A 16,168-nucleotide genomic window follows, 5' to 3' on the forward strand; every position below is an offset into this window, starting at 1 on the left:
AACATCATGGATGTTACCATAAAAGATTGTTGTGAGAGTGTTAAAACCTTCAGCAAGACCATTAAAGATGTTACCAAATTTATATTTCTCAAAACATACCAAATCTTCTTTATGACCACTTTCCTCTACCAATTTCTTTTCTAGAATGAAACCACTAGAAGAAATCTTTTCAAAGGTCTTACTATTAGAATCATTGATGAATCTAATTCTAATAGAATCTTGGTTACTTGGTATGTTCATACTCATAAGAGAGGGAGAAATATGATTTTTTGACATCTTCTTAGAATTCTTATCATAATTATTGATTATCCCATGAACCCTAAAATTGAGAGTAATAAGAAGGATAAAATATTACTTGATATGGTCCTTGAAGATGATGACAAGACTTTGTCCCTTTTTGACCTCCATAATGAGATTTAATGGAGTAAACCCGTGAACCCTGGAAACGCCCTTGTTCACAAACGCGTACAAAGAGATGAAGAAGAAGGGTACGTGTACCGAAACCCTTAAAAACCCGATAGTGGACTTGGACCCTTACTGGTTGGGTAACTCAAAGGGAATAGGACTCCAATTCCAAATCCTGAGCAATGAGGTTCGCACACTGAGGAGAATTTAAAAGTGTTATGAATAAAGTAGTATAAAACTACATAACATCATTTAACCTCATGTGGACAAAAAAAATCTATTAAAAGAGTTTTTCTTCAAGGAAAAATAAATTTCAAAAATAAAACTAACCCATAATACAAAGACACAAAACTAATTAGACCGTTACTTACCCCATTTCAAGTTATCTACAAATGGGGTGGAGCCAATCTTATTACCAAGAGGCTAGATGGGAAGAGGCACCCTCATGCACCTTCTCTGGTTGATATTTGTGAAATGTACCAGAAGTATACTCATACTAATGATGATACTCAGGGTTAATTTGACTCCTTTTTCTTATGATTAGAGGAAGGATTTTTCCGACAACTGGAACTTGCAACACCACCAGTAAAAATCTTTTTATCGATTTTGACCAAGTTGTTGCCAAGACCCGAATGTACGTCACGAATGACAAAATCGAAATTTTTACCAGTACAAACCTTTTCTTTAATCAAAATTAGTCGTTCCAGAGATTTAAAAACGTTTTCAAAAGCCATAAATGGATCTTTTTCAATTGATCCATCACGATAGAATTCCTCAAAAAGATTGATAAGAAATCCAGAGAGGTTCCATATCCTTGAGCTTTTGTTCACACGTTTCCTGCAACGAACCTTTTTAATGGAATCTTTAATTTTTCCTTTAGATTGTTTTCCATCATCTAAGATTTATAGTGTCTTAGATGATGAGAGATTATTTAGAGAGACCAGAGGTCTTAAAAAAAAAATCTCTGAACAATCTTTGAGGATTTCTGGTGTGCGTTACAGATGCGCAGAACAAGTTTCCCAAAGATATTTCCCATAGGAACAATCCTTAAGATCAAACACACACAAACTTATCAGGTTTATTGTGTTTTCCTGCTCTGATACCAATTAAAAAATCGGGGGTCTAACAACCACACCCAATATTTAGTTCGGCAATATGTATGGACTAACTCCAATATAATTCTAAGAGAATCAACAAGACAGTCAGACTCGAACAAGTAAATATATCAAAGAGTTATATCTCAATTTCTCAATACAATCTGCAATCAAACAGATAGAGATTTGTGAGCCTAATTGATATGAGAAATAACTTGAACGGTACCAAAGACCAATATTCAAGTGTCAATCAAATTCAATCAACAACCAAAGGTCGGATTTATTAATTGATTGAACTACGCACAACCTATGATATTTCAATTATATAAACAAATATAATGCAGAAAAGAAATAACACAGTCACCAGAAGTTTTGTTAACGAGGAAACCGCAAATGCAGAAAAACCCCAGGACCTAATCCAAATTTGAACACCACACTGTATTAAGCCGCTACAGACACTAGCCTACTACATGTTAACTTTGTACTGGAATGTAGTTGAGTCCTAACCAAGTCTCACACTGATTATAGTACAGTCGCGTTCCTTACGTCTCTGAATCCCAACGGGACTCTATGCACTTGATTCCCTTAGCTGATCTCACCCACAACTAAGAGTTGATACGACCCAACGAAGACTTTATAAACAAAACTGACTCCCACAGAAAAGTTTATTCCAATAGATAAATCTGTCTCCTACAGAAATACCTACGAAGTTTTGTTCCGTCTTTTGATAAATCAAGGTGAACAGGAACCAATTGATAATCCGGTCTTACATTCCCGAAGAAAATCCTAGAAATATCAATCACCTCACATTAACTTAACTATATGGTAGTAGCACAAGTTATTGTGGAATCACAAAGAATGAGACGAAAAGCTTTGTGATTACTTTTTATATCTTACCTATCGGAGATAAATCGCGAGCCAATCTTAGAGAAGAAAGTACGCCATACGATAGAACAAGTAAGATCAGAACACGTAACTACATAGAAAATAGTTGGGTCTGGGTTCATAATCCCAATGAAGTCTTTAAGTCATTAACCTATAATGGTTTTAGGAAAAACCTAGGTTAAAGGAGAATCGACTCTAGTTGCAACTAGTATCACACAGAAGATTCAAGCTAAGTTTGCTTAAAACCAAATAAATATCTCTCCACCGTTATATGGTCTTAGCTTGTTACACACAAACGAAATATACCTTCATTTAGATATGGGTAACCGTACCTAAACGTGTATATTGAGTTGACTCAATAATAATTAACCGAAGTTAGCCATATGAACACTTTTGTATTAACCACATTCATATAACACTTCTAAATCAAATGTTAATCAAATGAATCTAATTGTGTTACTCATAGAGTTGTTCAATTGTTTATATTCTCATAGAAGTATACAAGACATAATTGAAACAAAATCGGTTTTGATTCAAGAGAATCAATTCATGAACATTTAGCCACAGTTTGCAAAGATTGCATTCCTTAATTTCTAAATTTATTTTTTCATGAGTATGGAATCATACTTAACCGATTTTATCACTTAAACCAACTCAGTCTGCAAACGGGTACGCAAACTTAAGTTCCGGACTTTGGTCATGTCCACAGTTCGCAAACCGGTATGCATACTTTCGTTCCGGACCTAACTCAGGTGAAACCGTTCGCATACTGGTATGCAAACTTGGTTCCCGGACTTTAATAGTTAAAACTGTTCGCATACTGGTATGGAAACTTGGTTCCCGGACCTGAATCATATTACAACATTTTGCATACTAGTATGCATACTGTGCTATATCCATACAATGGATAATTGTTCTAAACTCCCATTTCAATCATTGAAACATCCTTACAAAAGGACAATAGATGTCTCACACAAACCATTAGCTTACAAGTAATTTTCAAGTGATCGAATGATCAATACGAAACATTCTGAGTCTACATCAAATGATTGTCTCACACAAATCATGTAAGATGTTTCGAGGCAATTTTCACATGATCATCCTTTGAGTCATTATTTAGTTTCCAACAAATAATTTTTTTTCCAACTAAACTCGTCAAGAATAACGATGAACATATTTCGAGAAAGATATAAGCGCGTTAAACTCATCTCGAAATATCAAATGTGTATAATGTAAAAGTTTATACAGCTATACGACTTAGTCTCAATAGGAAATAGAATATAATAGATTTCTGAGTGATAGATAAGTTTTAGTCTCCACATACCTTTTGTTGATGAAGTTTCTCAAAGCTCTCTTCACTAGATCTTCGTCTTCAATCGATGAACGTCGTGACGTCTAAAGCTCAACTACACATTCTATCATAATCCGAGACATAGCTATAAGTAGACTAGAAATCAATACTTTTTGGTTTGATCACGTAAACTTGACAAACAAGCTTGAGTGCTCTAACAATTAGGGTCCAATTATTTATAAATAATTGTACCTCATTTAGACAAGACACAACTAGGTTAGATAATTAGTTTTCTTACCATGATCGATTAAACTTGAATAATAGTATCTTATTTTGATAAGCCTAAACTAAGATCAGAATTAACTTAGTTTTTATTATTACTAAAGAAATTGAACCTCCTTTTGTTCAGCAAAAACAAAAAACTCATTTTTTTCTTAGTCGGAACCAATTGTAACAACAAAACAATTGTACCATATTTCGTTAAGCAAAAGCAAGAGTAGGCAACTTAAATCAACTTTTGTTAATAGAAAAATACAAATAAATTGTTACCTAGTTTTTCAATATGACAAACTAGGATCCGAACCGATCAAGTTTTTCATATCAAGAAAGAGATTATCAAAATAACTCTTCCATCGGTTTCCACAACCAATCACCGCACAAAGATATGACATTTAAGCACTAGTTCAATATAGAACTCTCCTCCTATGTGTTGTTATTCCCTGCAAGACAAAATAATAACAAAAGAGACAACCTTTACTAGAGAAAGGTCGACAAGGTCTTAGCTATTATGTGCCAGTAGTAATAAGCTAAACCGAGACTCATATGTTTATTAAATACACAACTTATGAAACATAAATTGATAATAGTATAATCGTGACTTCACACATGAGTTTGCACAATATCTACTCATGATTACTTGATAAATCAACCCAATAGGTTAGATCCGAAATGTTGTTAAATCAAAAAGTTACAAAAATATAAGAGATAACCAATATGAGATTGAAACATGAGGATTAGTAAAAACCAAAACTGCAAATATATCATAAGTACGAGAAGTAGATATTCAATATAATTATTACAACCCATAGTGAATTCATACAAACAAAATTCATAAAAACCAAAGTAAATAGTACTCTAAGTTCCTTTTAGAAGATAATAAACAACATTTAGTCTGAGTTACCCCAGTTAATTTCTTCATCAGACTCAGTGTCATGGAAGTATTCAGCAATGCTTATGAGTTCACCAACCAATTCTAGATATCCGTTTGTGGGAAGATCAAGCTGATGTTTGTAGCAATTAACTCTTTTAGCTATGAAGTCTTCCTAGTTCAGTCTGGAAGGGCGTGACTTCAGTTTGAAGAGCATAAACATTGGTTATAAAAGAGGTGATAGCACCTGCAGAACATGTTCATGTACTCCCTTGTCTTTCATTCTGTTTAGAATCTCATCAAGAGGTGTCGTCTTCCTAGTAGGACAATTAGCCATAGTAATTCCAAACAAGATGCAAATTCTAGTTAGAAGACAAGAAAATCTTGAAGTTTTGTTTTTAAACTTGATTTCAGTCATATGTATGATAATTAAACCACAACACCACATTCAAGATAATAAATCAAATCAATCATGTCTTTGTTCCACTTTATCTTGTGCATAGTCCTAGGACAAAGACTTGCGTCAGCAAGCTTTCCAATAATTTGAGATTGAATAAAACTTTCTTAATCAAGAGACAATTATTTTCCATGTTCCACTAAGAACAACAATGATGGTTTGAACTAGACTATTATCTCATAAGGGAGGAAGTATCATGTTTCTCCAAGGATAATCAATAAGTTCGGAAATCACTTGGCGATTGACCGAAAATGATTTGGTACCGATCATTGTACATATTTGAACAAGATACATTTACCAAATGATGCCTTAAACATGCCTTTATGAATTATTCCCCATTTTCGGTCATTAACAAACTTCATATAATCATCATTAGGACGTAGAACTTGTTTTGACAATCATCATTGATGAAATACCAAGTGAAACCAACATCGAAAGTAAGTGTAGCATTTTATTGATAGTAATTTCCATGGAAGTATAAGGCAGTAGTGATTCCCAACGGTTATGTTGTCGCTATCAGGGTCTTGGCAGACATATCCCTGCAAATGAAACCTGCTTCAGCTATTCTGGGATGCCCTCTTGCTGCGTCGTCCATGTTGATCTTGATCCAACCTAAATTAGATTTTGTCCAGACTACCAAGATTGTTGTGAAAGCCCGTGCTTCATTTATAGGGTTGATGGAAGCTGGCATTCCTAGTAACACAGGAGGGAGGTTTGCTTGTTCCCAAAATAATTCCCATGAAAGACCAAGATCCATATGTGCTACGCTCCCGAGTTTGGTTGCTTTTGACGATAAATAAATTCCTTCCTAGCTATCCATAGGGACCAGAAAAGGAAACAAAATGCGATATTATAGAATAATGTGCATTTAATTGTAGAATTTGTGATACTGTCGTCTGACAGTTTGGAAAGTTTGAAAGATTTTGGACGGCAGTTAAATGATTGGAAAGTCCCGATTTAGCATTATACCTTTATTGTCTTTAACGGATTTATTAATTTACACGAATTAATAAAGATTAATTAAGAAAAAGAATGAAAAAAATACAAAAAAAAGAGGCAACGCTCTTTTCTTTTTTTAAATCTTCGAGGCAGGCTTTAGAAGGTTTGGGAGATTTTGGACGGCAGTTAAACAATTAGGAAATCCCGATTAAGTACCCTTATAATTATTATTATCTTTAATCAAAGATCAATTAAAAGAAAAAGAAAAAGAAAATACAAAAAACAAGCAGCGTTCTTATTCTTTTAAAATCTTGCATATTGTTCACTACTCTTGCACCTCTTCTCTTCTTCTCGCATCTAGGGTTTCATTAGATGGCGATACTGTCAAAGCCGATGAGGATTAAGGAGCATGGTACGGTAAACGTGGTTGTCGGAGGACATGATTTTGTGGTTATGGGCTCGGATGGTGTATCATCAACACGGGGTCCAGAAGGGAGTGTTTGGAGACACAAATTTAACAACAACAAGATGATCATCTTCCGTAATTTCACTTTAGCTTACTCCGGTGATGCAACGTTTTTTGAAGGTTATAAGACTTATCTCTGGAATAAAGAGATTGAGTCGGACGAAACTCTTACTCTCCAACAGCTTGTCAATGTTGTAGAGAGTTATCCATTTCTAGCGGGTGCAGAACCTTTCTCGTTTGTCATTGGTGGTTTTGTAAACAACGTACCAACAATTGGCAAAATCCTTTTTGTGATTTCCAAAGACTTTGATGGATTCCAAAGTATTGCATTACTGGTTGTATATTTTAGAAAACTCCTTGTGAATATATGTTACTCGTTATATACTTGTAAAATCTCTTTCAAAGTTTGTGTTACTTGTTATAAACTAGAAATTTAAAGACTTTGCATGCTTGCCAATTTTTAAGACTTTGAATGACTTTTATGTGTATATTTGCCTTGGTGAAAGTCTTGCAAAATATGAAATATTTTAGAAGACTTCTAAAAAATTTAAAGTTTAATATACTATCTTTTTTTTTCTTTGATATATATATATATATATATATATATATATATATATATATATATATTTAATTTATGCCATAAATTTGTATACCATCAAATTTGTTATTACCTTACCATACTATTCTCACGTACTACACATGGTGATTAACTCCTTACTCCCAAATTACCATTTAGACTAAAATCAATTCTTCCCTCCTTGGTGGTACTAGTATGTTAATTGAATATTTGACCCGTGAAAAATATGATTGCATACCATAAATAAACGCATGTACGTGTAAATATAAATATAATGATAATTGTATACAACAATGTAAAACAAAAAAAATGTGTACTTATTTTACATTATGATTACCACTCAATTTATATATTAAAATATGTACTTATTTCTGATTTTAATTTGCAATCAGTGTTTCTCAAGAATTATTTTTGGTCGGAAATTTTTTAAATTTATTAGATAATTTTGTAGATTTCTCGTGTTAGGTTGTTATACAATTCTATAGAAATTTTGTTTTCATAAATTTTTAGGACTCTACAAATCTCTTTAAGAATTCGGTCAACTCTGCAAAACTCTACAAGTATTTTCCCAACTCCGTAGAACTCTCTGAAAAGTTGTTATTTTTCATGACTCTTTTTAAATCTATACAAATCTACAAAAGTATTTATTGACCCAATGATCTAAGTGATTGGTTCACTAGTTACTATATTTTGGATGCTTGGGAGAACATCTATTACGTTGAACCACCATCTGTTCCAATGACTCAACCCTATATTCCTAGACAGAGGAAGAATATAATGATAAAGAGAGATTAACATATTTTTGTATGCCTTTATGGATGTTTTTGTTGGCTCAATTAATCTAATGGATGGATCCCTTTATGGATATTCTTGTGTTGTGTTTATTTGAGATCATTTCTATCTGTTGTGTTCAAAATTTTATTTATTTGAGATCATTTCCACCTGTGGTGTTTAAAACTATGTTTTGAAAGAAGGTAATTGTTATTATAAGTAATTGATATCATGTTTCATGTTCAGATCTCAATATCTTTTGTGAAAAAGTGGGGGTCTAACAACCACACCCAATATTTAGTTCGACAATCTGTATGGACTAACTCCAATATAATTCCGAGATTGTCTCATGTAAAATGTTTCAAGGAAATTTCCACATGATCATCTTTTGACTTAATATTTTGTTTCCAACAAATAAATTGTCTCCAACTAAACTCGTCAAGAATATATGATGAACATGGCTAAAGCAAAAAGTTTCCAACACATATTTCGAGAAATTGATAAGCGAGATAAACTCGGCTCAAAATATCAAATGCGTATGATATAAAATCTATATAGCTATACGACTTAGTCTCATTAAAAGATAGAAAAGAATAGACTTCTGAGTGATAGATAAGTTTTAGTCTCCACATACCTTTTGTTGATGAAGTTTCTCCAAGCTCTCCTTAGTAGATCTTCGTCTTCAATTGGTGAACGCCATGAAGTCTAAAGTTCAACTACACATTCTATCCTAAACCGAAACATGGCTATAAGTAGACTAGAAATCAAGACTTATATTTTTGATCACTTAAACTTGACAAACAAGCTTGAGTGCTCTAACAATTAGGGTCCAATTATTTATAAATAATTTTACCTCATTTAGACAAGACACAACTAGGTTAGATAATTAGTTTTCTTACCATGATCGATTAAACTTGAATAATAGTATCTTATTTTGATAAGCCTAAACTAAGATCAGAATTAACTTAGTTTTTCTTATTACTAAAGCAATTGAACCTCCTTTTGTTCAGCAAAAACAAAAAACTCATTTTTTCTTAGTCGGAACCAATTGTATCAACAAAACAATTGTACCGTATTTCGTTAAGCAAAAGCAAGAGTAGGCAACTTAAATCAACTTTTGTTAATAGAAAAATACAAATAAATTGTTACCTCGTTTTTCAATATGACAAACTAGGATCCGAACCGATCAAATTTTTCATATCAAGAAAGAGATTATCAAAATAACTCTTCCATCGGTTTCCACAACCAATAACCGCACAAAGATATGACATTTAAGCACTAGTTCAATATAGAACTCTCCTCCTGTGTGTTGTTATTCCATGCAAGACAAAATAATAACAAAAGAGACAACCTTTACTAGAGAAAGGTCGACAAGGTCTTAGCTAGTATGTGCTAGTAATAATAAGCTAAACCGAAACTCATATGTTTATTAAATACACAACTTATGAAACATAATTGATAATAGTATAATCGTGACTTCACACATGAGTTTGCACAATATCTACTCATGATTACTTGATAAATCAACCCAATAGGTTAGATCCGAAATGTTGTTAAATCAAAAAGTTACAAAAATATAAGAGATAACCAATATGAAATTGAAACACTAGGGTTAGTAAAAACCAAAATTTGCAAATATATCATAAGTACAAGAAGTAGATATTCAGTATAATTATTACAACCCATAGTGAATTCATACAATCAAAGGTCATAAAAATCAAAGTAAATAGTACTCAAAGTTCCTTTTAGAAGATAATAAACAAGATTTAGTCTGAGTTACCCCAGTTAATTTCTTCATCAGACTCAGTGTCATGGAAGTATTCAACAATGCTTATGAGTTCACCAACCAATTCTAGATATCCATCTGTGGGAAGATCAAGCTGATGTTTGTAGCAATTAACTCTTTTAGCTATGAAGTCTTCTTAGTTCAGTCTGGAAAGGCGTGACTTCAGTTTGAAGAGCATAAACATTGGTTCTAAAAGAGGTGATAGCACCTGCAAAACCTGTTCATGTACTCCCTTGTCTTTTCATTCTGTTTAGAATCTCATCAAGAGGTGTCGTCTTCCTAGTAGGACAATGAGCCATAGAAATTCCAAACAAGATGCAAATTCTAGGTAGAAGACAAGAAAATCCTGAAGTTTTGTTTTTAAACCTGATTTCAGTCATCTGTATGATAATTAAATCAGAACACCTCATTCAAGATAATAAATCAAATCAATCATGTCTTTGTTCCACTTTATCTTGTGCATAGTCCTAGGACAAAGACTTGCGTTTCCAATAATTTGAGATTGAATGGAACTTTCTTAATCAAGAGACAATTATTTTCCATGTTCCACCAAGAACAAAAGTGATGGTTTGAACTAGACTATTATCTCATAAGGGAGGAAGTATCATGTTTCTCCAAGGATAATCAATGAATTCGGAAATCACTTGGCGATTGACCAAAAATTATTTGGTACCGATCATTGTCCATATTTTCAGAAGATACATTTACCAAATGATGCCTTAAACATTCCTTTATGAATTATTCCCCATTTTCGGTCATTAACAAACTTCATATAATCATCATTAGGACGTAGAACTTGTTTTGACAATCATCATTGATGAAATACCAACTGAAACCAACATCGAAAATAAGTGTATCATTTTATTGATAGTAATTTCCATGGAAGTATAAGTAGAAAAAGACCCTTTACCACTAGCAAAATTTATATTTTCCATTGTAGTAATTCAAGGAAGGAGAGAGCACTTACTATCGGAATTGTCAGTTGAATTATGAAATCTTTCTTCGAATGATTGTTAAAGAGATTCAAAGTCTTACCTTTGTCTTTCTGGAGTTTGAAATGATGATTAACTTGTTCTTTATTGAAAAATCTCACATACAAGAATTCAATAATAAGATTTTTCGAACAATAGAGAGAATTTTTTCGAACGGATGAGAAATTAATAAGAAGAAGAACAAAGGTGTTTCCTTTGTTTTTATCACCAAAACTTTGTTCTCGAAATCGAAATGACTTGTATCAGATTTTCACCTGAATGGACATGAACCGAGTCCATGGATGTATCTAAATATGTATAATCCCACAAAAGTTAATATAGACATAACTAAGTATCTTTTGATAATGCTTATTTAAATCTATTGAGAGACATATAGTCAGAATTACTGACATTAGTGAATTTTTGGTGCATTCTTATTTTTGTCTGAACCATTTTTTGTGCTGAAGTGGATTATAACAGAGGCAATGCCAGCCCTTAGCTATATCTGTCTTAGGATAATAAAAAAAAATACATTCAAGAGTGTTATATGTGTTTCAACAGATGATAGTTGATTATTTTACTTCAGAATTCTCAGGAATAAGAGATTCATTACTCGAAGGAATAAATGGAATTTGTGAAGAGTAATTTATTAAATACTCATGAAGATGTTAGAGTTAGATTGTTTAAAATCTTCAAAAATATTCTAGCTATCTCCTTTAGAAAGAGATCACTTCATTTTGAACCTTGTTATTGTCATCTAGAATCCTTAGAGTTCTAGCAAGAGATTCGTCCTCTTTTGTTCATAAAGTTTGATCTCATTTGACTGATCAGAAAGTTTTTGTTCAAGTTCATTGAAATCGGAAATCAATCTGGTGATTATAACTGAAGGATTTACTGTGAGTTTGAGAAACAGTCGGAAATTTCTTTGAAACGAAGAGATTCCAGTACTTCTTCATTTGTTTCTTCCATCACAGACAAATACCAAAAACCTTGATTATATCGCACCAAACATGGATTGTTAGATCTGCTCGTGTTGCTCTGATATCAATGAAATGATGAGGGTACCAAATACACCACAATATTTTTGATATCAACCTATAATTCGGATACTTTGTGTGATCTAATATAGACAGAGTTTGCAAGAAGATGACAACAGCAAGGTCTACACTTGGTATATAGTATAAGTCTGAAACTGAATCTAATTAAAGAGATCAAACCAAGTGTATGGATTAACGTACAATGCATTTTTAATTTAAACTAAAACAATAATTATAATTTCGTAAAATAAAAGTAAAGACACAACAATATTTTGTTAACGAAGAAGCCGCAAATGCAGTAAAACACCGGGACCTAGTCCAGTTTTGAATACTCTCAGAATTGAGCCTCTATGAAAAGACTACTACCAACTTCGTATAGTTAAGACCAAGTAATATACATATAGTTACCTAGTTTCCTTGGTATCCCTCCGCTTACAACCAATCTAGCCAACACATGAAAATCCTAAGATAAAGTCCCTTATCTTAAGTTGCTTCAGTCGCTGTCAAGCACTCGACTCCTTTGGATCGTCTTTCGAAACAATAAAGAACAAATTTGTTCGGTAACCACTCTTCCAATATCAAGAAGTAAGTTCGATATTGTATCGTGAGTTCAAATCTTCTGTTTAATCTAATAAACTCCTTTGTTAGGTAAGAACTACAAGATCTAGATTATCAAGATAACCAGATCTAGGTACAAACTATCGGATTCAGATACTGGAGAGTACCACCAGATGATAGGTTTTCGAATTACTACGACTAGCAATAAGATGTCTATCAAAGATAAACAAGATCTAGTCGGATCCCAGTCGATCAAGTGTGTGCACGAAGTTAAATCACAAGGATACGAAACGAATAAGAATTTTTTTTATCTCCAAATCTTCAATGTCTTCAAAGTACCTGCACAAACAAAATTGATTCCCTTGTGATAGATCATGCACAGAAGGAAGTTTATTAACAATGGATGATCACAAGCCTATCGACAGATATAAAAACAGATCATATCTATGTCGAACATTGATCTAATTAGGGTGACCTTATCAAAAGAGATGGTTCTCAGAATAAACAAACCAGGCGCAATCAAGATTCAACCACCGTTAGTCAATCAAACTAATAATCGACAACTAAAATAACAATGAGAATTCTAATTTCCCACCAACGGTACTATTAGACGCTTCTTGATCCCACATACGTCTTTAAACTAATGGAAGTAAGAGATTTCGCCTAATTAGGTTACTCTCCTCTTTAATATAGTATTACAAGTAATATTATTAGTTGGCTACAGTAGTGACTACAAAATGAAGTTGTCAGCCTGCCTCAGGATAAATTTGTAAGAAGAAAAAAATTCATTATTTATATACCAAGGTAGTTTGGAGACCAAGGAATTTCCATAACCGAAAATATTTTCAAGATATGCAATAAATACTTATTTTCGGTTTTACCTAATTCCAACAAATATCCAACTGTCATACTGAAATTCCTCTAGGTTACAACTCAATATTAACTAGTATACAAGATACTTAACTAATATATCTTCTAGAGATATGTTTTGCTTGCTGGAAAAACAAAACATATATATTCGAAAATCTTAACTAAAAGATTCTCAAATATTTCGGTTTGGGATCTCATCTTGAGTATCAAGGAATATCTTTGAATAATAAAATATAAAATGTGCACACATGTTCATTTCGACATATTGAACTTTCCTATTATGCAATCCCAACATCCAAAATCATACAAACCCTAAAGTGTACGTGAGATCGGAAATCGGTTTTTCCATGAGGATCGAACATAGTTTTTATAGGCATGAAATCAATCATAATTTCATTACACCATCTAGTAACAAGTTACAAATATTATGTCTATGTCTCAATTATGAAGTTCAAAATATAAGTGTTATACTTCGTAACTCAATATACACAACTTTGGTATATATTATTCCTTGAAACTTTGATCACAATAAGATGATCAAGGCACTAATACTAGAGTTTCGTATATATAACTTCGCATGTTATGTTTTCAATCTTAACTACTTGAAAGTAACGTAGATAAAAATGGAAACAAGTTAAGTCTTGTATTACCAACCTCAAATAAAAGGATGATGTATTCGTTGATGTCGGTACGTCTTCAGAATCTTCAGGTCTTCGGAGTAATACTTGTATGTATCAACATTTCTAGACTTCCTAGTCAAACTTAATGAAGTTGTCTCTAGTAATCTAATCAAGCGACTTTGAGTTTTGGTACTAAAATATGACAACCAATCTTGGCATACCAACGCTCGATAGGTTCAACCGAGCATTGCTCTAACAGCAAGCTCAACAACAAAGACTTATTTCTGGTTTTCTGTACAATAATACATGTACGATAATTAGTCGTTTGCAATTTGCGGATGACATTCTTATTTTTCTTGATGCTGACATTTGATCAAGTGAAGATTAACTTCTCAAAAAAAAAAAAAATCAGATTCTTGGTGTGGGTTTTGAAGGAGATCTTTTCCATTCTCTACAATTTGAGGATGTTATTCATGTGTATTACCAACTATTTATTTAGGTCTTCCGCCGGGAGATAGATGTTTAGGTATTGCTAAGTGGGATAAAGTGGTATACAAGTTTAATTATAGGCTTGCTAGTTGGGAAAAGCCATCTACTTAAAAGAGATGGTAAAATTACACTTATTAATAGTGTTCTTGCTAATCTACTTGTCTATTTACATGTGTCTCTATGAGATGCCTCTTTCTGTTTGTAAGAAGTTAAAAAGGATTAAGAGAGACTTTCTTTCTTTGGCATGGTAATATATGGGTAGAAAGAAATCTCATTTGGATCGTGGAGTGCTTTGTGTAGAAGGAACAAATTTGGTGATTTTGGGATCAAAAGTCACAAAAAGATGAATCGGGCTTTGTGGTGTAAGTGGTCTTAGAGGTATGACATTGGTGAGGGTGCTCTTTGGAGAGAAATTATTATAGAAAAATATGGCTCTGATGAGATCAGTTGGATTGCTAAAACTCCTAAACGTTCTCAGGGTAGAACTTTTTGTAAGAACATTATGAAGTGTAGCCATTTCTCATGAAGCATGTTTTCTTTAAAGTAAATAATGGTTACTTACAATATTTTGGGAAGATATATGGTTGTATGTTTCCTGTTGTATGTTTACTGAGATTGGTGTTATGGATGATAGTGATGTTATTTGGAAGTTGTATACTCCTAGAAGACTTAATGCCATTGAAAACACCGAGTTGATGTTGCTTACTACTGATTTGATCTCGCTTTCTTTTTACTTCAGACTTTGAAGATAAAACTCAATGGTCGTTAGCTTCATCAAAAAATTTTTTCTATCAAGAAAAAAGTAGTTAGTATCGTGTATCGGTATCGTATCAGCGAGGTGTGATACACCTAGAAAAAAGATTATATCGGACTTCATCGGCGATACACAATTAACTTTGTAATTTTATAATTTATAGGTAGACGTGCAGTATGTTACTCAAAGTTTGAATGAAAGACATTTATAAAACATCCACTAAACTAGTTTTACTGTTGAATTTGTACGGGAAGAAAAGTTAAAACAAAAAGACAAAAAAAAATTGTTAATAAATACATGTGTATCCTTAATACTGCGCCCGATATATCGATTCGACATGGCCGATATACTCGGAATACTCATATGTCGCCGATATTTTGTGTATCGTTGATGTAAAGGTCGATACAAGGTAAATTATGATATTATCGGCCGTTACGACCGATATTAACTACATTGATTAAAACTATGTATAATAAGAAGGCGAAGAAGGCGCAATAGAAGGCGAAGAAGGTGCAATAGAAGGCGAAGTAAGAACTGATGCTATTTTCACCTTTATATGGAAACAAACTTTACTACCAAAAAATTACTTCTTTCTTTAGACTATTGCACATGGCGTGTTAGTATATTATCGACTAGAGATATGCTTCGAAAGAAATGGTATGGATGTACCAACGGATTGTATTTATTTGTAAACGAGCATGAAACCATTACTTATATTATACTTCATTGTACATTTGCTAGAAATATATGAATTAAATTACAAGAAAAGCATAATTGGTTCTTTTTAATGTCGTCTGGTGTCTCTATTGCTTTACAAGTATGGCAATTGTCTCAATTGTCTCACTCGTCTGCATCTACTACTATGATATGAAATTTTATTGTTCATTTTATTCCGGTGTGTTCCTTTTCTGATTTTTGTATGATTTGGGGTGGTATAAGCCTTTCATACCCTCTCTTTTCTAATCAATAATCTTTTTTTCTTTGCCGACTAAAAAAAATAAATTAAAATTATCGTTGAAAATCTATAACCAAACATAAACAGACCATCGGA

This window comes from Papaver somniferum, chromosome 4 (genome assembly GCF_003573695.1).
Source record: "Papaver somniferum cultivar HN1 chromosome 4, ASM357369v1, whole genome shotgun sequence".
In the NCBI taxonomy this organism is placed as follows: domain Eukaryota; kingdom Viridiplantae; phylum Streptophyta; class Magnoliopsida; order Ranunculales; family Papaveraceae; genus Papaver; species Papaver somniferum.